Below are 24,616 nucleotides of genomic sequence, written 5' to 3'. Positions count from 1 at the left end.
AATCTTGAACAAAGGTTCATATTTTTGCTGGTATGGCATGTAGCACTAAGCTTGGAGCTTCAAAAAATTGTTTTTATTAATTGATTGATTAAATACAAGACTTTCTGAAATTATAAGACACCTTCATTTCAAGAATAATATTCTTAATCAAGGCAAAACTCTTAGATAAATGATTAGACTTGGGTAATAGAAGTCTAAACCGAAAATCAATTAACAAATGGGTGTTATAGGTTATACTGTTGGAATATAAAGCAACTTCTCCACCCAACTGTTTACTCGTTTAATGTTATAAATGCCAGGGAATGCGATCTAAAAGTAATGGATTAATTCACCAATAGAGATAGTAATTGCTTACTCACTAAGCACAGCCCCTTTGCAGTGGCATCAGTGTGAGTAAGTCCTGTTGTGAAAAGTCCTTCCACTTCCACAGATAGTTGGACAATCTCCAGAGCTGTGTGGGGTACTGCCAACAGTCACATTGACTATATAGAAGAGAGTTGGGGCCCGAGGGCATAGTGACACTATAGATTTCTGAAGCACCCTCATAATTACAAAAGCCTATTTTATGCCCTCTTCTATTAGCTATTTGAAGCTCTTGAAACCAGCTCGATTAGATAAATGTTTCTTTAAATGGTGCTGGAATAGCATATTTTCTTGTTCATTGTGTGGATCTGAAAGACAATTTTAGGAACCAGGACTCTTGACATACTATGATAGCAATCAATGGCATGTGTGAAATGAACTCGGTCGCACTCTGAGCAGACTGATGATCATATTATCAAACTCATTAGAGGTAATTTTCCCAGCTGTGGATAAGCTCAATAGAATGAAGGACCAATGAGTGACTATGGAAACCAAACTACCAGAGAGCTACAATTAGAGTAGAAGAGTAGAAAGGACTTCCTAGGAAAGCGGACGGCAATTATTTGTACTTTGACTGCTTTGTGAAATACACAAATGACTCTGAACCTGTGCCTTTTCAATAACAGCCATTTCACTAAGTTTCATTAATTGTCTGAGACAATTAGATACTTAGACATCATAGTTCCTTTGCAGTGATAACTTCTATTCTTTGGCTCATAGGATCCAGGGAGGCATCCTCAGGGTGGACAAGGGGCCTGGGTTGGTGTCGCCACCTCTTCTTGAAATTACTTATGTTTAATTCACTTCCCCAAATCCATATTTGAGGGTCAATAACAGCAAAGGAAAGGCCAGTGACAATCTCTCCCCTTCTAGATCCCCTCCTACAAGGTAGTTCACTGTAGTTCACTCAGTTAATGTTTGTTGATTGCTATAAAAAAGTACCTAGGAAGTCAGGCTTCTGAATAGATTCCAAAGCATGCTAGACATTTCTTTAGGGTATTCGCCTCCAGCATGGTGTAGCAAAAGTAGAGCTGGTCTAGGATTCAGAAGGTTTGGGGTTTTAGCTCCAGTTCTACCACTTCCCAACCATGTGACCCTGGACAATTCAACAGAGCTACAGAGGCTCTTTGAGACCTGAGAAAAGATGGTCACGTCCTGTGAAGCTTTTGTTTTGTCTGCTAAGGAGAATGGTCTTTGAACTGGAAAGGATAGAACAAAATGAATAATAGGGGATTGATAATCATGATAAGTAGAGATTTCATAAGAGCTGCCCTTAATAAGTGCAAGTCACCAGGTCCAGAAGAACTCTTATGCTATGGTTAGATGGGATTATTAAGCCAAACCCTGTGATCTTCTCAAAGAATGGAAATTTTCAAAAAATGGAAAAGAGTAGACTAAGCAAACTATGTGTCAGTGTGAGCTTGACTTTGGTTCCTGGCAAAATTCTAGAAAACCTATTAAAGGGATGATTGTGAACATTTAGAAAATGAATCAATCATCACAAAGAATCAGCATGACTTCACTAAGAGCTATTAGTCATACCATGGCCAATGTGTTAGGTTGTTGTGCCTAACTGTGCTTTAATTTTAGAAGGGAGGGATCTATTTTGGAGGGATATGAGGGAAGGGGAGGCGGAGTAGAGAAAGCACTGGCTCTGGGATCAGAGGACCTAGGTTCAAATTCTGCCTCTGAAGTTTACTGCCCCTGTGAGCTTGGGAAAATCCCATACATAACCTCCCCAATTCATCTTTAAGATGAAGGCATTGGGCTAAATGACCTCTGAGGTCCCTTCTTGCTCTAGAGCTATGATCCTTAGTGATAGCAGAAAACAAAAAGCATAAATAAAATGAAAGAACAGATTGGGCCAGACTAACCTTTTTTCCTTTTGTGACAAAGTTCCCAAAAGCTAGAGCAGAGAAATGAGGTCAAGTTTCAATCCATTTTAGCAAAGTATTTGATAAAGTCTCTCGTGCTTTTCTTGTGGCATAAGATGGAAACATGGGAACTAAATGATAATGCAATTAGATGGATTCAGAACTGGTTGAATGGCTGAACCTAAAGTAGTTAGTCAGTTAATAATGGTTTGGTGATAGCCTAGACAGAGATGTGCAGTGAGGTGCCCCACAGAAAGCTGTGGAGCCCTGTGCCATTTGAAATTTGTTGTCAGTAGCATGGGTAAAGGCATAAATGGTGTGCTTATTACATTTTCGACAGTTCACATAGTCAGTAACACAGCAGGGATCCAAAAAGATTTTGACAAGCTACTATGCTGGGTCAAATCTAATCATCTGAGAGATAAAGAGTCTTAATTTGGGATCAAATAAATTAACTTCACAACTACAAAAAGGAGGAGGGGTAGCAAGACAAGTTTGTTTCAAAAATATCTGAGGATTTTAATGGGTTGCATCTCGAAGGTGATATGGGAGTGAAAACAGAAAGCAAGGAAAAACCCAAATGCAATTTTGGGCTTCATACTATCCAGCACTAGGGAGGTGATGCTTCCATGTACTCTGCCCTGGTCAGACCATATGAAGGATTGTCTTCGCTTCTGAGCACCACATTTTAGGAAGGACATTGGCAAGTTGAAAAGCATTGAGAGGAGAGCCCTAAGTTTATATCACATGAAGATAAGGGCTGAAAGAACTGAGGACACTTAGCCTGGAGAAGAGGAGATACTCTGTGTGTGTGTGTGTGTGTGTGTGTGTGTGTGTGTGTGTAGATTATTATAGCTTTTACTTTTGACATAAGGAAAAGCTTTCCAACAATCCTAGCCATCTAAAGATGAAACGGGATTTCTGGGGAAGTAGACTGGCTGGCCACTTGTCAGGGATTCTTTTTCAGGTGTGGCCTCTGAAGGCCCATTCACTTCATATCTTGTGATTCTCATTTGAGCCTCACAGCATCCCTTTGAGGTAAGAACTAGAGGCAGCATCATTCCCAATGAGGACACAGAGGCTCTGATTCTTGTCCATAATCATACAGCTAGTAAGTATTAGAGGTAAAATTGGTATCCAGATTTTCTGCCTCCAAATTCAGTGCTCTACTTCCCTTCCCACACTGCCTCTGTATGTGTGAAAGGGCTTTGTAAACTGAAGTCCAGAATGCTATAGACACCTAGAATCATAGATTTAGAGATGCAAAGGGCTTCAGTGGTTATCTAGTGTAGCTCTCTGATTTTACAGGTAAGTGCAACTTTACAGTGATGAGCCCAGAGGTGCAGAGTCTGCCATCATCAAAGGCAGGCCCTAGGTTTGACTCAAACCAGAGCTCTGTCCACTCCACTGAGCTGAAGCCTCACAGGAAGTGGTGCATGCTTCTGTTGATGCTGCTGCTGTTGCTGCCACAATCATGGATGGGACTTTGAGAAGGTAATTATGATGATGACAAGGATGATGATAATTACTGAGAGGAGGCATTAAGAAAATCAATTTACAACATAAGTATTACTATATGCCCTCATGACTGACTATATCTGAGTAAGTGCTATGGATGGCTTCTGCAACATGAAGCCGACAACATTTTTTATTCACATTTCTAGAGGGTAACAATTGTATTGTTATCATATGAAACAACTCAACCCCCCTTAAGCCTGTACCAACTCTATCTAGCCTTTATGCAGTATGGACATGCCACAAGCCTTGAGTTTTGCTTTTCTGATTAAGTTTCTATTTTTCGGTAATCAGATTCACCAGTTCAGGCCTCCTCAATTTTTGTAGATGCCTTATACAATGCCAGGGGCAATTAGATGGTGCAGTGGCTAGAGTGATAGGCCTGTAGTTGGGAAGATCTGAGTTCAAATCTGGTCTCAGACACTTATTAGCTGTGTGACCATGAGCAAGTCACTTAACCTCTGTTTACCTTAATCCATTGGAGAAGGAAATGGCAAACCACTCCAGGAACTTTGCCAAGAATACCCCATGGACGTTATGATCCACGGAGTCATGGAGAGTAGGACACCACTGAATAGCAACAAGTATACAAGGCGGAGTGAGGGAGGATTACATCCTTGAACAGTGATAAATCTTCTCATGGGTCACAGGCAGAGGCTGGTCTCCTCCACCTTGTGGGAACAAGCATTAGTAACAAATCCCAGCTATGTCACTATTTCTCCACCCCCACCTCTAAGGGGTTATAAAAACCTCTACTCTAGGGAGAGAACTTCAGCTTCATTCAGGGAAGAGTTGGTGTCCTGACTGCTGCCTCACGTCCCCAGCCTGGAAGAGTCCTGCCATTTCTGCCAGATTCAGGAAGCTGACTGCCACCTGTTCCTGTGTATCCTTGCAAAAAAAAATCTCAATTCCCTCTGCAACTGTAAGTCAGCCTTGTTTAGTCATTTGCTGCCCCCTGTGATTTGAATCCTACCACTGATCAGCTTGTCTGGTCAGGCTAACACAAATTGGTACTAGGAATTGGGTGCAAGAACTGTACTTTTGAGCTAGGGTGATGGCAGGAGAGCCTGGGCAGAGGAAAGTGAAGGGGAAGGAGAAGGAATTCCCTGTCCTTCACTGGATGACTAAAATGAAAGCAGATCCAAATGTCGATGTAGATAAGCTTATTGCCCTCCTAACAAAGAAAGCAATAGCTGAGAAGGAAAGACTCCAGCCTGAGAAAATGGTCAGTTGTGAAGATGTGGAGGAGAATGGAGGAGGCAACTGAAGTCAAGATATTTCCAGACAGAAATAAATAGAATGATTGGTGAAGACAAAAAAGGGTAGTGATCTCTTTCTCCTCTCTCCCCATCTCTGAATGGATTGAAAAAGGTTTGTGGGTGGGGGTGGGTTGGAGAGAGCATAAGGATAAGAAAAATCAAATCCTGGAAAATCCAAAGCATATATTTGGAAATACTGGCCAAAGTTTAATTTCCTTCAAGTAATCAATGACTTTGAAGTCTGGTTCTGTGTTAAATCTGATATATACATGTGATATGTAGGTATGTGTGTACCTAGATACATGTATGAGTCTATTGTTTAATTATGTGTTCACCAATGTAGTAGCAGTTAATTTAGTTTATAATTTACTGTTTTCTGTTTTTTTGGAGGCAATTAGGGTTAAGTGACCTGCCCAGGGTCACACAGATAATAAATGTCTGAGGCCAGATTTGAACTCAGGTCCTCCTGACTCCAAGGCTGGTGCTCTATCCACTGTACCAATTAGCTGCCCCTGTTCTTTTCTTTAGTAAGCTACCCAATGCAAAAGACCTTGGAAAAATAATTTGGCATCTGACTGTGTATATGCATTTATATATGTATGAGTGTGTCTGTGCAGGAGTAGAGAGGACAGTGGTTGTCAGTGAAAAGAATTTCAGACAAGTCTGGAGTCAGATTCTTTGAATTAGTCATTTAAAGTTTATAAAATTGTAGATTATAAATAGCTGCCTGATCTCTTCACATCTGGCCAGCACCGGGGGATAAATTCAGCATAAGATTCGTTGTGAAGGATTATGCAGACACCTGTGAATTTGTGTGAAGAATCTTAATTCTGCTTTCCAGTAAAAGAATAGTTTGGAAGAAATCATTATAGTCACGATTTTGTTGACTATGAATTTGATGCAAATTATAATGGGAAGGAAATCAGACTTTCATATGATTCTATTGGGGGGCATTTCAGCAATGTTGGGAATGTAAATTGATTTCAATGACATTGCATGTGCACTGAATTTCATGTTTTTCTCTGTGGTGGGTTTCTGGGTTCACCTACCATGGAATGTTCAATTGTGGGGATGCAGACATTGAATAATTTGGAACTTTGAACCCAGACTTCTTTCCTGAGCTACCCACCCCTTTTCTGATGTTCCCTGAAACCAGGGATGACTGAGGAGGAGTGTGGGGGTTCTCTTTTTTCTATGTTTTGTTCTCTCTTTCCCTGGTTTGAAGAGGTACTCAGTCAGCATTTGCTGTCTACCCTCCCCCTTTCCTTTCTCTGAAATCTTTCTCTCTTCCAAGGGCTGAGAGACTCAGACTTTCTGGCTTGTTCTCTGCACCGGGGCCTTCCAAAGCACCCCAGCAAGAACAGACCTGGGAAAGTGATGAGCCCAGATCTGCTCTGGATACTTCTTGCTAGACTTTTACTGCAAATTGTAGCTTCTCATTCTGTTCCCAATATCCTCTCTCCAGTTATCTATTCCCTCTCAAGAATTTTATGCCTATGCAGCTCCCTTCTGTGCCCTTATCTTCTCTGCCCGAGTACGATGTGTGATTTCCTGTGGGAAGATATTAAAGCTACGTTCCCCAAAATACTTATCTTATGGGGCGAATGCCTATTCTGATAAGCAGTGAATTGAATATTTGTCTTTAGGCTAAAATCTCTCCAATATGATCAGCTTCATAAACATACATTCCTTTTTTTTTCCAAGAAAGACCTATGAGAATGTGAGTTGTTGGAGACAATCTATCAAGACATGCTATTACTAAAGCTAAAACATCCTCAAAGTTCATAAGACTCTTAGAATGTATATTAGAAGCATATTTCTGCATTTCTATGAACAATGTTGACAATAAAAGAGAACACAGGCAAATAATGTGATTTTTGAATGTCTACAGTCATAGCATAATTTGTTTGGGGTAGATCTGACCCATCTTCTATTTCTGAATGTGCACTGATGCAATATTTACTTGTGTAAACTGAGAAAGAATTATGAATGCTAGGTTTGGGATGTTTCAGTTATAATCTGGAAAGCAAGCAAGTACTTTCTGTATAAATGTAAATTAAACCAGTAGTCCTAAATTTCGAACTATTATGTCTAGCCCCTGTGAAGAAGGCACCAAGAGAATTTAGAATTTCTATTTTATGGTATCATGTCTATCCTTCCTTCTGGTTGTATTAAAGTTTATCTAAACCACCTTGTAACTCCAATACCTTCTCTAGGAAAGGAATCTGTAGACTTGGTCCATGACTCCAAATAATATAGGTTCCCTTTGTTCTCATTGGCCTTTACAATTTATCTCCCTTGTGTGACAGTTGGTGATCCCCAAAGATCTTGAGCTGGAAAGGACCTCAGAGGTTATCTCTGTAATGAGGCCTTGGGAGCATGCCCAGGCCCATGGTAGTCAGTGTTACATTTTGTCTTACATATATGAGGTTAACTGACTTGCCCAAGGTCTTCTAGGTAGTAGGTGGCAAAGCTAGGGTTCAAATCTAACTCCTGTGAACCCCAACCCAGTGTTCTCTTTACTCTATCACCCTGATTGCCTCTAAACTTCAACACTTCGTCCCTACCATGCCAGCTCCCTTTCTGGTAACCTTCTTAGCTAGACTCCAGATAGGCAGTCCCACCTTGGCTCCACCAAAACCAAATGTCTTTTCCCTTCCCCAGGTGGCCCAGTAGTCCAGAGCAGACTTCGGGAAGCTAACTGTCTCCTCTATCCCAGAATGTCCTGAGATAAACCTGTATATGAGATCCTAGCAATTCTCAAAATGGATGATTTTCTTTTCTGAAAAAGGAATAAAAAAGTCAATCACTGGGGTGGCTAGGTGGTGTAGTAAAGTGCTGGCCCCGGAGTCAGGAGAACCAGAGTTCGGTTCCGGACTCAGACACTTAACACCCACCCCCACCCCACCCCCCACAAAAACTAGCTGTGTAACCTTGAGCAAGTTACTTAACCCCAATTGCCCTCCAAAAAGCAAAAAAAAAAGTCAATCATCCTCTCACTTCCTTTGCTCTCTCTAGCCCTTGGAGTTAAGACTCTAAGTCTTCCAATTCACTAGCTTTCATGACTCAACCGTGACTTTGGCAGCTCCTAAACAGTAGGCCCCTTTTTGTCTCTCATACAGGACAGCTGCTAGAGCCCTTTTTAAATCTGAATTTTGGTGGGGGGAATAGAAAAAGAAGTTCAAAATAGGAGAACCCAAACCCTAGAAGCTATAAGTTATAACAATTCTAGTCTTCACATAGCAGTTTTATTCAAAATAATTTGGAAGTAGCAAAGTAAAAGACAGAACTAAGCCTTGCAGTAGTTTTTTTGGTTTTGTTTTATTTTTTTCTTTTTGGAGGGCAACTGGGGTTAAGTGACTTGTCCAAAGTCACACGGCTAGTAAGTGCATCAAGTGTCCCCTACCCATACTAAGAAAAGTGAAATCAGAAAGGTACCCTACCCATACTAAGAAAAGTGAAATGTAAAATAAATAAATGAAAAGAATACCCTGGGCGATCTCTTTCCAGCGCAATAATCTAGTAGCTTGAGTATTTTAGTATTGAATATGGGGTTGTATGTAAAGCTCTTTATAAACTTTGAAGCACTATGTGAGCCATATCAACTATTATCATTACTGTGTTTTCCATTCTTTTGACTGTAGAATAGTTCTGTAATTATTATTGCATTTGAAGCCATGTATCCCACAGCCTGTCACAAGCAGTCCCAAGTCAAGGAGGTCTTGCCTCCTATGAAGGACCACAACCAGAGATAAAGTATGCCGGGCTGCCTTTGAAGATCTCACAGTAAGAGCGCAGAACAGAAAGGACCTCTTCTAAACAACTCAAATTGCAAGAACTGAGTCTATCTTGACTGCAATGAAAATGTAAAACTGGGGTGGTTATGCAGTGTTTAAGAAAGCCTATCAGCACCAACACTAACACTGAACTGTGGAATTTGAGTTGTCATCTGGGGTAATTTTCTTATCCAGAAGAAACTGCCTACACTGTGTACTCAAATGAGAAAAATGATGATCTCTGTGCTTTGTTTGCTAGAAACTTGAACGCAGAGTGGATAATATGTATACCATTTTGTAACTTCTGCAACATGGACTCAATGGGGGGGTGTGGTTGGAGAATCTTACTTATTGTTTTAATAGTTTAAATTTATTTTAACTGCTTCTGTTTACTCAATATTCCTGTATCCCATAATGTTATTATTTTGTCCTCTATTGATGTCAAGTTTGATTTAGATTGTATTGTGATTATCTAATATGCCATATTTGGATGAGATGTAGAGTTGAAAGTTAGAACTGGAAAAGAAGGAAACTTAGAAAATAACTGGACGCTTTGGAAAGACTTAGCAGGAACTTAATAGGTATGAGAGATGTATCATCCACTGAAGTGGTCATGCAATGTCACATCTGCAGACTAATTGATTATTTGTCAGTTTTGATGTAGAGGCAGGATAGCTGTGGCTGTGCAATCTCTTGTGATGACTACAAATAGTGGAACTTGCTGTGTAGGGAAGAAACCATTGGGATTATAGTTACTTCTTATAATTTGATTATGATTGTATTTGGACCTAACTATTACATGCCAGATCAGAAATCTGATGAGAAGACTTGCTAAATTATAAGGTCTAATTCTTGCTAGAAATTATTAGTGATGTGATGGGCCTGATGATGAATCTGTAACCAACTGTCAAGGGGAGAGTGTCAGCAGATTGCTTACTAAGGTGCTCATGAAAGAAGCACTGAAGCCATAATAATGGTTCTGAATATTGAATCAGTCCCAGGTGGCCATATAGGAGCAGAGGTAAGGATCGGAGAAGCGGCCTCACGAAGGTGGTGGCAGGACTTTTCTGATGACCCTACTGTTTTCCTCCCTTGAAAGGGGCAGCCCCCCACCTGGTTGACCACACACCTGACTAGTGTACCCCTTGGATAGTACGAAGACCTATCTTATGGATTGGCAATTCAGGAACCAAATTTTCCTCGTTATAAAGTCAGAATTAAAGAGACTTAGGGGCAGCTAGGTGGCGCAGTGAATAGAGTGCCGGACCTGAAGTCAGTCAAATCCGGCCTCAGACACCTGACACACTTAGTAGCTGTGTGACTTTGGGCAAGTCACTTAACCCCAATTGCCCTCCAAAAAGAAAAAAAAATTAAAGAGACTTGGCCCAGCAAAACTATGCAAGAACCACCTGTAATTCCTAGACCAATACTCTTTTAAAATACCATCAATATCACCACAAAAATATTTTTCTTCCCCTCCTGCAGTAAGTTCCTCTAAATACACCTAATTGTTCTATAATGATTTTACATGTAGCCATCTAACTTGTATATACCAAAGAAACAAATGTTTGTAAGAGTTGACTGAAATGAAACTACATATACTATAACAAAAGGACCATTTTAAGAAACCCCTACCATGGGAATCCTCTGTGGAAACAGGGATGGCATGTGGAAAACTGTATCCCAATAATAAATCCTGTATCCAATAGTAAGTTAGTAGTCCCCAGAGTCATAAATGTGGTGACAAGCCTCCTTGCCCTGGATAAATACTGGTATAGCCTGGTAAACATCAATGGTAACCATCATGCCAATAGAAAACACAAGTTTATCCATCCCTACCCTCTCCCAATAAGCCAATGTCATTAAGACTTGAGTATATTCCTTCAAAGAGATGGGATGTGAAGAAAAGCAGTTGTATTATTGGCCTGTGAATCAGCTCAAAAGGTCTAAATCTTAGGTTGACTCTACGTTCTCTGTGGTAGACATAGACCAGTATACTGCATGTCTTCATTGTTGCTTTTCTGCTTAAGTTTCTGCTTCTCAGGAATAAGATTCCCTAGCTTCTGCCTCCCATATTTTTGCAAACAAACTTGTACAAGCTAAGGAAAATTTCATCTTAAAATAGTGGAAGCCCCTAACAGGATCACGGGCTCAGGCCATGCCACCCCCCCCCCCACTCCCCAAGCCAGCTGTGTTAGTACTTTTCCATTCAGTTCCTGAGGGGGCCTTTGGGTTCATTCACGAAAAGGCTGGTGTCCCAACTGCCACCTCATATTTTTGACCCAACATACTCTTCCACGTACCCCAGAATTGAGATGATCTATGTGGCTATCGTGGTTGTCTGTATCAGAGTCTGCAGTGACTGTTCTCACCTAAGTAAGGCCCACCTGATTCCTACTTGTTCCTGTGTATACTTGCAATAAAACCTCACTTAATTCTCTAACTATAAGTTAGTCTCATAATCATTTCCTGTAGCCTGTGATTTGAACCTGAACTCTAATCAGCTTGTCTGGTCAGGCTAACAAATCACCTTAGTTCTTGATTCTTTCTTATGTTATTATTATTACTTTAAAAGTGACACCAAAAGTGCTAGAGAACTTTGCAAATCCGAATCAGTAGGTAGAGTTCCATTTGTGGAAGTCACAGAATCATAGACTGTTAAAACTAAAAAGGACCTTAGAGATTTTCTAGCCCAACTTCTTTATTTTATATAGAAGGAAACTGAGGCCCAGAAAACAGAAGTAACTTGCCCAAGATGTTAATGGCAGATTCTGACCAAGAATTCAGGTCTTCTGACTCCTAGTCCAGTGTTCTTTCTCTAATTCTGAAACACAGAAAAATGTTTAACTTATATGAACATTATTCCTTTCCCACAACAAAAACCGAAACCATAATTCTCCCTGAAGTAGTAGTATTTCCATGATCATACAGTCATAGTTGGTAGAGGAGAGAGATGGTCTTTTAGGGGTACTTTGAGAAGAATTAGCAAAGTACAAAAGTAAATAAAACCATTTTTTCTTTCCCAAGATATACTTGTTGCAAAAATTTAAATGAAAATGTCCAAACGAATCAACAAGTTGTTCCAAGAAGTCTATGAAAACATAAACACATAAGTCAAAACCCTGATGTCCAGGCCCCACAATCAGAATGATATTTGTACCCAGATAGAGAATTCTGATAGTAGCCTGTCCTAGAGAAAGTATGACTTAACAGGAATCTGAAAGCCCTGAAATCGCCTTCTTTTCCTTAAAGATGCAGACTTAGAAACATCATCTAGGAATCATTTACCCATTTCATTCAATGCTCTGTTCTGTGCCCAGAATGAAGTATTCACTAAAGCAGTGTTTCCCAGCAATTTTCACACTGTATCATTTATATATTCGATTAAAATGGGGAGTGGGGGGTGTCTAAGAGTGAAAAAATACTTAGTCCTTTGAAAATAATAAATTGTATTATGATCATGGAGAAAGGACCGAGAAACAGACAGGAGAATGGGAATGGTATCTCAGTTGCCATAAGAGGAAGGAGCCTCTCCAATTAGAATCCATAGGTTACCTGTGGCAAATCTTGAGTGGGGTTCTAACATCTAGCTCCAAGGAGGGAAAGGTGTTGGTTGAGTGAAAGAAGGAAAAAGAAAGCAGGCTGTCCTCAGAATACATGGAAGAGAGTGGCTCGGTGGCAGTGTGCGCCAAGGAGGAGCCCAGCATCAGGGAAAGCCTGGCTTGCTGTGACACAGCACTTAGCTCACTGTTGGGATCTGTCACACTGAGTGGAAAACACCGCACTAGTGAGCAGGAGAGGGCTTCTTTCATCCCCAGCCGCAATCACCCCAAAAACAAACAAAAGGGCCCTCCAGCAGCTGGAGACCCCTCAGGCTAAGAGCCTAGGCATCTCTGACACAAGAAACTTGTTCTGAAAGTCCAAAATACCTTCCTGCCCCCCCCAACCCCCACCCTTTGGGCAGCAGCATCGAACACCATCTGATGCTGGAGAAAAGCAAAGCCCCCCTGGCACAGCGGCCTCGTTTGGTGGTGCTGACAGCTGGCCACTGTGCCCATGCTGAGAGCCTAAATGCCGCCGCTTCACAGCACAAGTCATCACCTAGCTCGGGAGAGCCATGGGCGCCTACGATGCTCCATGCCACCCGAATGCCTGGCATCTCCTTTAGCTTCCGAGCTCCCTGACCTCCCTGTTGGCGAGCCGAGGCCTCGGAGACTAAAGGCACAACAGACTGTGATTGGGCAGTGCCCCCAAGGCCGCCAGGTCCCTCCTAGGGGCCAATGGCTGGGCAAGGATGGATGGCATTATCCTGGCAGCGGCAGCGGTGGGAAGAACAGACCGAGCCTGGAGCAGCTAGGGGCGCGGGCGCGGGCCCCCCCCCCCCCCCCCCCCGGGGGGGAGAGCGGGGGGGGCCGGGCAGGCCCCCCCCCCCCCCCCCCCCCCCCGCCCCCCGCCCCCGTCCCCTCCCCTTTGCCCCGGGCCGCCGCTGGCTCCCGGGTGGCTCGCCCTTCCCGCAGCCAGGTAGGCACCTTACCGGGGGCAGGGCCGGGGCTGGAGGCGCCGAGGGGGGCTGCGTGGCGGGCTGGCTCGGCGCTGCTCGCTCTCCCGGTCCGTCCCCGCCGTCACCTCACCGCCGCCTCACCGCTGCCGTCACCTCCGCCTCCTGCTCTGCGCCTCGTTCGCTTGACAGCTGCCGCTCGCGACCGCCGCGTCTCGAGCCCGCGCTTGCGCCCGAGAGATGGGGAGTGGGAGGGGGAGGGAAAAGGAGGGGTCGGGGACGGGGACGGAGGCGGGGCTGGGCCGTCCTGCCTCGCGCCCTGGCTCCCCAGGGCCCCCTCGTGCGCATGCGCGCCCCGCGGCTCCTTGCTTCACCCCCCCCACCCCCTCTTCCATCCTCCAGTTGTCAGTCCCTCAGCCTTCTAGAATCAGCTAGAGATCTGCACCCCCCCCTCCCCAAACACGCCCTGGCAGAGCATCCCTGGGTCGAGAGCTACAAAGATCTCTCAGGGTTTTTCATGATCAACCTCTCTTCCTATGGATGGGGAAACTGAGGCCTATATGAGGGCAGGGTCTTAGGACTTAGCCAGAGGTGGGAAGAATCTTTACAGAAGGGCAAACTGATCATTATTTTGTACTGATGACTTTGTACTGAGCGCCCTATCATTCCCAGTCTAGAACGTGGCCAGCAGCAGGGACATGGCCTCCAACCTCCTCCATGGAGCTGGGCACCCCATCTTTATCCTCCCTACTTCCACTTCTACCAATGGGAACCACCATCCAGCAAACACTCCCTTATCCATTCCTTAAAATCACTGAGGAGAATGTGCCAGGTCAATGACTGGCCCCCATCCATGGTCCTGGAGGAGGTGGTAGGTTGGGCCTGACCACTTGGAACTCACACATGGCAGAGGCATCAGCTAGTCCCTAATCCCAGGGATGCATTGTTGGGCGGAATTTCATTTTTCCAAGGGTCTGGTGTCTCAGCCTTTCTTTTCCTGTTACTCTTCCCAACCATTCCCTCCCTTCTGTTCCTTCGCCTCAGCCACCTTAAAACTGACATTTGCCTGGAATGGGGGGAGGTGCTCAAGAAGTCATTGACTTTCCTCCTCCATCTTCCCACCTGACCAAACCCTACATAGATAGTCTCAGAACGACAGCTAAAGCTGTTCCCATCTTCTCTGCCAGGAAGTTCTTACTCATTCAGACTAAATCCCTGGTGCTGTAATTTTGTTTCTTTTCATCTTTCTACTTCTATCTTCCCTGCAGGTGGAAAATAGAGGGTCATTACTCTGAGTAATAATCCTTTATTTTCTGGAAAACTGCTGTTAAACTTCACTCAGGTCTCTACTTTTGACTAAATAATCCTTTAACCTTTTTTCATGTGTACTATTTTCCAACCCTTTATTTTTCTTATTGACTTGCTTTTACTGAATATTCTATTTGCCTTTTAATTATTTTTCTTTTTTTTTCTTTTTTGTTGTTATTGTTCAAACCTGTGATTTCATTGCTGAAGAATTTCATTCCACATATGGAAACTCTCTCTGATAATGCAGAGTGTTAGTATTTCATATGGAACTCGGGTCTTCTATAATTACCTGCGCCATCAAGAGATTCAGCAATTTGTCTTTCGTTACCCAACCTAAAGTCAGGGCTTGAACTTATCTGCCTGACTCTAAGGCTGGTTCTCTGCCCACTGCATTGTACTGCATCTTGTTTAGTCTTTTTTTCAGTCAGTCTCTGTGACCCTATTTGGGGTTTTCTTGGCAAAGATGGTTTGCCATTTCCTTCTCTAGTTAATTTTATAGGTAAGGCATCGAGACAAACAGGTTTAAGTGGCTTGCCTAGGATCACATTGCTTAGAAATGTCTGAGGCCAGATTTGAACTCAGTTCTTCCTGCCTCCAGGCCCAGCATCCTATCCACTGCACCACCTAACTGCCCACTATGCCACTTAGCTTCACCACAAGGGTAGGGGTACTTCATCTAGATGGGGAAAGTGGCATGCACAGACAGTGTGTTGGGCTATCAGAGAAGTGTTGTCTTAGGAGGAGAGTTTATTCTATCCAGATGGAAATTGCATGAGCCTGCCTGTCATTCGTTATATTGACAAGGACTAGGTCCTTCCATCCCTTGCCAGAGGATATGGCTTCCAGCATGCAGATACTCACAAGGGTGAGATGCTGCAGCAGGAAATCCAAAATGTGGGGGTCTGGCAGCCAACACCATGATTAGTGACTGACTGGGAGAGGTTCAGAGCAATCCAGGAGGAATTTGAGCTGAAGCTCCAGAGATTTGCCACAGTCAACTCACAGGCTCTCAATCTGCCCCAGGTGGGGCTCACAGGGGTAGGAGACAGTGTGGGACAACATGGATATCTGGATTCTAGTCACCAGCTGTGTGACCTTGGGCTCAGTTTCCTCACACGTAAGATAGAGATCAGAATCGAGCTCCTGACTACCTTATAGACAGCAAATGAGCTCATTTTTGGAAGGGAGTCCTTGGAGATCTGTGAATCACCATGGCCAGCTAGAGAACAGCATAGCCAGTGGTCTCCTTACAGCTGAGTGATCAAAATAGCAGAAAGTTCACAAAGTCCTTTACTGGTGCTATATCTTTTGAACCACACATCAACCCTGGAAGGTGGGGATTATTCTCTCCTTATTACAGATGCGGAAATCAAATCTCAGGGTGGTTGTGACACACTCCAGGTTACTCACATAGGTAGTGTCAGAGGAGAGATTTGAACCCAAGTGTTATGATGCCAGATCCTTCACCCTTTCTAACATACTGTGCTACCTCCTTAAAGAGGCAATCCTCACACAAGAGGGTAATCTTTCCCCAACTTCTTATGAATCTCAAAGTACCCTAAAATATGTAGAGTGTTCCCCAAGTGATGAATAGTCAAAGGATATAAATGGGCAATCCTCAAGGGCAGAAATCCAAGCCATAAGAACCTATAACCATAAGAAAGTAAGTACTCCAAATCACTAAGGAACTCTAAGCTTCCATCTCGCACCCATCAGATTGGCAAAGTTGACAAAAAAGAATGACAAATGCTGGAGGGGATGTGGGAAAATAGACACATTTGTGGCACTGTTGTTGAAGCTGTGAATTGGTTCAGTCATTCTGGAAAGTAATTTGGAAATATGCCCCCAAAGCAACTAAACTTTGACCTAGGGATGCTGATACCCAAAAGAAATTTTAAAAAGAAAAGGTCCTATATGTACAAGAAGATATAGACAGCAGCTTTTTTTGTAATAGCAAAGAACATTAAACTAAGGGAGTGTCCATTAATTGGGGAGTGGTTGAACAATTTATGACACGAATGCAATAGATTACTATTGTGCTGCAAAAAAGTGAAGGGAGAGAGTGAGTTAGTTTCATGGATACCCAGGAAAACTAAGAAAACTTGTATGAACTGATGGAAAGTGAAATAAGTGGGACCAGGAGAACAATTTATACTATACTGTCAAAATTATAAAAATGGACGGTTTTGAAGGACTTAGGAATTCTGATCAAGGCAATAATTGACCGTTATTCTAGAGGACTGACGTTGAAGAACGCTACCTACCTCCTGGTAGAGAGGTGATGGATTCATGTGCACACTTTTGGAAATGGCTAATATGGGAATTTGTTTTGCTTGACTCTATGTATTTGTTATAATGATATTGCTTTTTCCTTTTTCAGGAACAAGGAAGGGAGAAAAAAATGTTCAGTAATTGGGATAAAATAAATGCCTTTGTAAAATATGTAGAATACTACCAAATAACCAAGAGAAGACATTCAGCTTTGAACTAGCCCAGACTTTTCTTGGTTAGGAATTGTTCATATTGCAGAATCACAGATTTTGAGTTGGAAAGGACCTTGGCAACAATCTAATCCATATCCAAATGGTTGGGTTATTTGGTTTGGGTGTTTGTATGACTTAAAATTCTCTTTAAAAATAAAAAAGACAATTACATCTATGAACATTGAATTTATGGAAAATGCAACAATATGGAAGCAATGTGGCTTAGCTTTAGTAGATAGATTGTTGGGTTTGGAATCAATCAAGACCTGGGTTAAAATTCTGCCTCTGTCAATTACTAGTTGGGTGATCCTCATAGGCAGTAGCAATAACTGACTATCGATGTTGCTTTAAAGCTTGTGAGGTGCTTTACCTCTGTCCAGCTCTCCAAGACTCAGTGGCTATGTCATTGAATAGTTATCATCTACTGGTTGAGGAAGGTCTCCCCTCTCCCATGAATCAGAGTCCATAATATTTCCCTTATTGGCCATGGGGAGATCTTGGCCCCTAAAGAAAACCCATCTATAGAAAAACTGCATAGTTCCCATAGTGCTACCTTTTCTCTATGTGCTCCTCACATACCCCACCTATGAGAAATAGCAAGTTCCACCCCCTTCTTCCTATTTTCTATGCTATTTCCTCTTTTTACCCACCCTTCTATTTTCCTTATTCAAACCCCTAAAACAGAGCCAATACACACCTTACACTCTCCGTTTTTTTCTCATTTAACTCACCCAGTACCCTTTGAGGACATTAAGATCCTGAAGGGACACTTGTTTCTTCTTCCTCTGTTAGGATGTTAGCATTATATTCAGGGTTATGCTGTAAAATATTTAACAACTAGCTTTCTCTGAAAAAAAATGTACACATGACACACTTTTAAGATTAATCTGAATTATTAATATTTTCCTTATCACTTTCTTAAGTCTAAACAATCAACAAAATAATAAATCAAGCCCTGATTTGCAACCTTTGCTAATTTCCAAGATGTAAATGTTCAAACTGAAAATTTAACATTTGGCTCTTGGGAGCCAATTCAGGCTGGCTCCTCCTGCATACCTGTGATGTATCATCATAATCATCTTACAAATGCTCAAATAAATTTCCCTATCTACATACCTTGACCCTGGTGTTAGTATTTTGAAGTACCTACATAGCTCTGGGCTTTTCCTCAGAAATGCCCAAGAGTCCTCTCTTGCATTAGAGATTCATTTCTTCCCCCTGTAGGATTATACTCAGCTTTGTAGGATACATTATTCTTGGTTGTAAAACCATCTTTTCCCTTTTGAAATATTGTATTCTACATATCCTTCTATTTATAGTAGAAGTTGCTGGGTCTTGAATCCCCCCAGAAACTGAGGTGGCATAGGGGAGATTATGTCCCCAAGGTATGAGGGGAAACATCCATACTCTGTTTTTGCTAATTCTTTGAAGCCAATATCTCTCTGTAAAAGCTCATCAGCATGAAGTAATTTAAGGGGAAATGGGCTGCTAGTCATAGGACTCTAGCACAACCAGGGTTGGAGGGAGGTGGTGGCATGAGCTAATGGTGATAGAGAAGAGAAATACCCCCAACATCTCAGTGTGCCTCAGAACTCTAAAGGGAGATAAGGCTGGCCTTGTTCTGAGAGTGTTCAGGACCACCTAGTTACACTTGATACTTGACCTAGTTCTTTCTGGATGCTTATGGTATATTTTCTTTGAGGTGGGAATTTTGAATTTTGGCCATGACGTTACTGGGACTTTTCCTTTCGAGGTTCTTTTCAGGAAGTGATTGGTGTATTCTTCCTATCTCCACGTTGCCCTCAGGTTTTAATACATCTGGTTGGTTTTCATTTATGACTTCTTGAACTGTAATGTCCAGGCTTTATTTTTTCCTTACTCATGGTTTTCAGAGAGTCCAATGATTCTTAAATTATTTCTCCTTGACCTGCTTTCCAAATCCATTGTTTTTAAAATATCAGATATTTTACATTTTCCTCTATTTTTATTCAATCTCTTGCTTTTGCTGTAATATTTCTTCCTGCTTCATGGAATCGTTGATTTCAGTTTGGTCTATTCTCGTTTTCAGGAAGTCCATTTCTTGGGTAAGATTTCACACTTTATTTTCTAAGCCATTTGTTCTCCTTTCAATTTTTTCAATTCTTTTTTCTACCTTGTGCTTCATGTCGTTATTGTGGAAAATCTATGTTATTTCCTTTCAATCTCTGCTGGCGCTTATTTCAGCGTTATTCTTTTCCTCTTGGGGGGGAGGGGAATCTCTGGATTTAAAATCATTTTTGATACTTGTCTGTGTCTCCTCAGTACTTGCTCTTTGTAGGGGACATTAGAGTGAAGTGTAGGAGAGCAGTCCTTCTAGAGTAACCACTACAGTCTAATTATACCAGGCCAGTCATATGTACCACATTTGTAAGCTTTGGTTACCAAAAAAACTTTTTAGTTTCCTATTTTTTTTTGGCCTCTCACACTGCATCAACATCCCTGATACTTCCTCCTTCTGTCAGAAAAGTACATAAAAGGTTCCTGTAAGTAATATGAATACCAGTGCTGGGCCCTCCCCTCCTCTATCACCTCATTGCTTATCCAGTGCTACTGCTGTAAAGTTCATAAATCCACTCTTAAGCAGGATAGGACCCAGCAATTATCCTGAAATCTCCATTCTTCTTTCTTCATCTCCTGACTCTGGGCATTTGCCCTGGCTGTCCCCTAGACCTAGGATGCTCCCCCACCTCATCTCTGCTTCTTGGCTTCTCTGGCTTCCTTCAGCATACAGCCCGGTGGGATCCCTCTTCATTCTTGTGCCTTCCCTCTGTTTGTCCTGTCTGTAACCTGTTTGTACACATTTGTTTGCATGTTCTCTCCCCCAAAGATCAGGAGCTCTTTGACTGTAGAAACTCTCTTCTGCCTCTCTTTGTAACCCCAACACTTAGCACAGTGCCTGGCCCACAGTAGGTGTTTAAGAAATATTTCATGACTGAGTCATCTTGACAACTCTGTTTCCTTGACTGGAGTTTTGTTCCAGGACTAGACTGCACTCCCTACTGTGCTTTTGGGTAGAGTGATCACCCCTGCTTGGTCTAAGCCTGGGTTCTTGTGCTGACATCTCCCATCATGATTAGCCCTCACCCCAGGATCTTTGAAGTTCGAAGTCCTCAATGGCGTCTGAGGCCAGCCCGCAGAACCCTGGTCTGAGTGCCATGGCACTCTGCTGCTCGGTACTTGCTCCTGCTTTCCTGTTCTTCCAAGGTCGCTATCTTGGGACTTTCCTCAAGGGAGCCCTCTGCTCTGGCTGCTTGTGTCCCTGAAAATCTGTTGGTTAGCTCCTGCCTGGGGAGTCTGTGGGAAATTCCTTTGGGTGTTGGGGGCTGAGAATGAGGCTAGGCTTGATTTTTTCTATTATTTACTTAATTCCTCTGCCCCAGTTCAATGCTTCCTTACTTGACTGAAGATTTCTGCCTACTTCTGCTGGCCCTGGCTGGCGGCTCAAGCCCTATTTGCATAACTCTGATTACCTCCAAGCCCCTCCCCCACCAAACTTGACCTGGTAAGGGGATCTAGAGTGTGTGGAGCTCATTCTGCATAAAGAATACTAGCCTTTCTCATGGTAGATTAGCTAGAATGTGATGAAGTCCTGGCAGTGCTAAACCATGTGGGTCCCAGATTAACTTCCATAGCCATTTAAAACTACATTAGTATTTCATCAGTCAATATTTATTGAATACTTACTATAATTGGAACACTGGATGAGGTGCCATGAGAGACCAAGAAGTGGAAGAAATAGGCGCCCCCTCCCCAAACTCATGATCTAATTGAGGAGATAAGTTGTGTAAATGTTGATATGATAGAACAAATGTTAAGTACCTACTATGCTCTGAGCTTTGGGGGAGGGGGCGGAGATACAAAGTTTAGATAAGACATCTTTGCCTCTCTGGAACTTATAACTCAGTGCACATAAAACAGAGTAATAAAAAGTTCTAAAAGACCAAAGAAGTTATCTACTCCAACAAAAGTGGTCTAGGAAATAAGTGTCAGAGGAGAAAAAAAAGGCACTTTTGATTACCTTGGTCCCAAGTGGCTTCCCTGAGAAGGTTCAGCCTGGTGCTGTGCCTTGAAAAACAAACCGTAAGAAAACGAGAAGGGTGTTGCACAGAGGGGAAATAGGATGGGCAAAAGTTAAAGAAGTGGTAAAGTACCAGACCTACTGGGGATTCAATGAATGTGGCTAGACAAGAGTTGTTAGAGTGGAGTGGTAGGTAATAAAGCCAAAGTGAATGGGGATCAGATTTCAAAAAGCCTTGAATGTCAGGCAAAGGACTTTACTTCATCTTATTGGTAATAAGGTGCCATTAACAATTTAGGAACAGAAGAATGATATGATAAAATGGGTACGTCTTAGGAAGGTTGATATGGCAGCAGTGCATAGATTGGAGGTTGATAGAGACTGGAGGCAAAGAAGCTAGTTAGGAGGTGATTGTAATGATCCAGGTATGATCTAATTAATGAGTGCTTAACTTTGGGAGTAGCAGTGGCCTTGAACTATTATGGATGGGAGAAAGATTTGAGAGATAGAATGAGAGGCAGCATTGGATGATTTGCAGGATGTAAGGGATCTGGGAGAAGGGAATGAAAGATGACCCCCAAAGTCAGGCAGATTCCTGGGCCATTCCCACAGGTCCCCCCGGGGCCAGCGCTTGTGAGGCTAAGGGCGGGGTAGTGTCCTCTCCAGTAGATTCTTCCCCAGAGTTTGGCCCCTGGGAAGTCTCCATAAATAGCAACAGCTGACATTTATATAGCACTTTCTGATTTGCAAAGGACATTGTCTCATCTGGTTCTCTTGCCATCTTGTCTTAGCCCCATTTTGCTGGTGAGGAAGCTGAGACTCACCCACGCTCACACAGTTTGGAATTCCAGCCCAGGTTGCTCAGTTACAACATTTTCTGTGAGAGCGAGAAGGACAGATAGGCACAAGACGTAGATACAGTGATCGTTTCATTCGGGGCCTCCTCCCCCTGAATGGAACCACCTACAGAGTGTTCTGTGCTCCCAGCAGATGGCAGCACTCTCCTGAGAAATTACTTATTGCTTCTCCAACGAGAGGACACCAGGTGGCAGCAGCCCCCTCGTGGGCTTTTCTTGGAGCTTCTAGATGGCACGTTTTTGTTTTTCAGTTGTGCCTGACTCTACATTACCCCATTTGGGTTTTTTGGGGGGGGGGCAAAGACACTGGAGTGGTTTGCCATTTCCTTCTCCAGCTTACTTTACAGATGAGGAAACTGAGGCAAACAGGGTGTCTGAGGTCAGATTTGAACTCATGTCTTCCTGACTCCAGGCATGGCACTCTAGCCACTGAAGCACCACCTAGCTGCCTCTGGATTGCCTTGCTAAGTTTTAGTTCAGGAGAATTTGCTACTTTCTAAGCAGGTAGATGGGAAGGAGAGTTTGTAGATAATACTTGATAGGACAATTATTATCTCGGCTCTTTGCTATTTTATTCAAAACATCTCCACGCTGAATCTTAAAAACTCGGTATGGAAATTGTGACATCTCAGAGCTGTGCCACACTCTCTTGGCACAGACCATGCAAGAGCCACGAGGCTAATAGCAAAGCATTTAATTAGGACATAGAACAAGATAGATAATGAGAGACAGAAATGGAAAATAGAACTATTCTTGACAAACACCCCTCCCTCACCTCCAATGTATGAAACCTAGTAGTAGAAGAGGGAAAAAGTCTTTTGGCAAAAGCTTGCACAGGAATGGAGACACTGCCTCCTGCGGATGGATGGGGGGAAAGGCCTGGAAAGCCAGTCATTCCTCTTGTGCACCTCAGGGCTGGATTCTCCTCAGCTCTGGCTCAGACTGAATATCTTTCCCTGATCAGTCTCCTGGGCTCCCATTCTCTGGAACCCAAATATATTGAGTTTCTAGCTGAAGTATGGGCATGTCATGTTGAGCACACCAATTCCCTTGTCCAGCTCAGTTCTCCACCAAGGCAGCTCAGAAAGACCCCAGGACTTCCCTTCCCGTGGGGCTCCCCATCTCCATACCTACCCAGAAGGCTCATGGGATTCCGGCATGCTGAGTCCTCTACCTACATACTCGTTTGCCTCTCTGTTATGGGCACTTGAAACCATGTTGGAGAGCTGCAACAAGGATGGGGCAGTACTTGAAAACGGGACCCTGCATTGGAATACATTTTTACACATGTGGAGCATTTTAAAATCCTAGGGAATCTTAGAGACGAGAAGTATATGTCACTATTTTTACAGCAAGGAGAGAGGTATGTGTGAAATGCAGCCATATGGCAGTATTAGATTCAGATTCAGAGAACTGGGATTTAAATCCAGCCTCAGAAACTTACTACTTGTGTGACCTTGGGCAAGTCACATCACTTCTCTGGGCCTCAGTTTCCACACCTGTGGAATGAGGGTGTTGAGTCTATCAGGGCCCTTCCTGTTAGGCATCTCTATGGGTAGTCTGAATAGGCTGAAGCAGATCATAAAAGACTCTTAGCCTTTTGTCATTTGGGGCCTGTGAGAAAGATGACATCTCCCAGAAGGAGAGTAGAAGAGGTTAGGCATAGTTCAATCTGATTTTCCTAGTGATACTTTCAAGAAACTAAAAAAGATGACTTGTGGGTCCCTAAGGGGAAGAGGGGTACTAAAGCCCAAGCCATGGGCTTAGAGAAGAGCTACATGCCAAGAGGCTTGTGGTATATTGTCATGTTGGAGTGCTAGTGGACAAGGACCCAGAAGCCCTGGAATGTCTCAAGAATAGACTGTTTGGCCTAGAGGTCCACTAGGACCCCCAGTGAGGTCTCTTTAGGGTTTGGAGCCCTATGGCCTTAAAGTAAACCCCCCCCCCCCGTGACTCTTGGACTTATGGCTGTATATTGGCAGGAAGTTCTAGGGACCAATAGTCAGGGTTGTTCTCAGCTACACACAATTGACAGAGGCTTCTAGAAGATTTCAGCTTTGACTGAGCTGGCAAGGGAAGAGAAAAGTCTAGTAGATTCCCAGTTTCTGGCTCCATTATCTGGCTGGGTTAGCAAAATGTTTTGGTGAATAGACATTCTATGTATCTTTTCATTCTATCCATAGATTTCCCAGTCTTGAGAGACCTAGAATGGTACAGAACCCATATGCATCTGTGACAGCTGGGATTTCATCAGCAAAGTGATCTGGAGAGCTGTGTCTGCCATCCTAGACCTCAGCTTCCCTAGGACAGAGGCAGCCTGTTGTAACAGATGGAGTACTACGCCTGGATATAGAAATGAGTGGCTTCAGCTCTTTCCTGCTTCTTTTTTATTTAGTATTTTATTTCCCCCCAATTACACATGTAAAAACAGTTTTCAAGATTTGTTTTTAAAATCGACTTTCAAATTCTCTCCTTCCCTTCGCACTTCCCTCATTGAGAAGGCAAGCAATTTGATATAGGGTACACATGTGTGGCCATGCAAGACATATTTCCATATTAGTCATGTTGTAAAAGAAAACATAGACCAAAAAAACCCAGGAAGAATAAAGAAAGTTTAAAAAGTCTA

The 24,616-nt window shown here is 43.0% G+C and overlaps 1 protein-coding gene and 1 long non-coding RNA gene across 2 annotated transcripts in view; one reads left to right on the top strand and one right to left on the bottom strand.

Annotated features, from left to right (window-relative positions):
* The window catches only part of RAB9B (RAB9B, member RAS oncogene family), an 18,804-nt gene extending 5,285 nt beyond the window's left edge, over window positions 1-13,519 (bottom strand). Inside the window, exon 1 of the mRNA XM_069065231.1 lies at window positions 13,322-13,519. The gene's annotated coding sequence lies outside the window, so the exon portion shown is untranslated. The remainder of the gene's footprint in view (window positions 1-13,321) is intronic.
* On the top strand, window positions 13,243-24,616 carry LOC138143937 (uncharacterized). The gene is made up of 2 exons (XR_011163827.1): window positions 13,243-13,308; window positions 24,174-24,616. It is a non-coding gene; the product is annotated as an uncharacterized lncRNA (long non-coding RNA).

The sequence above is a fragment of the Petaurus breviceps genome, unplaced genomic scaffold, assembly GCF_028583685.1.
Source record: "Petaurus breviceps papuanus isolate PSGF00001 unplaced genomic scaffold, PetGlider_PUasm1.0 90681, whole genome shotgun sequence".
In the NCBI taxonomy this organism is placed as follows: Eukaryota; Metazoa; Chordata; class Mammalia; order Diprotodontia; family Petauridae; genus Petaurus; species Petaurus breviceps.
Note: the sequence above shows the minus strand (reverse complement) of the source record. Positions and strands in the feature narration are given on the sequence as shown.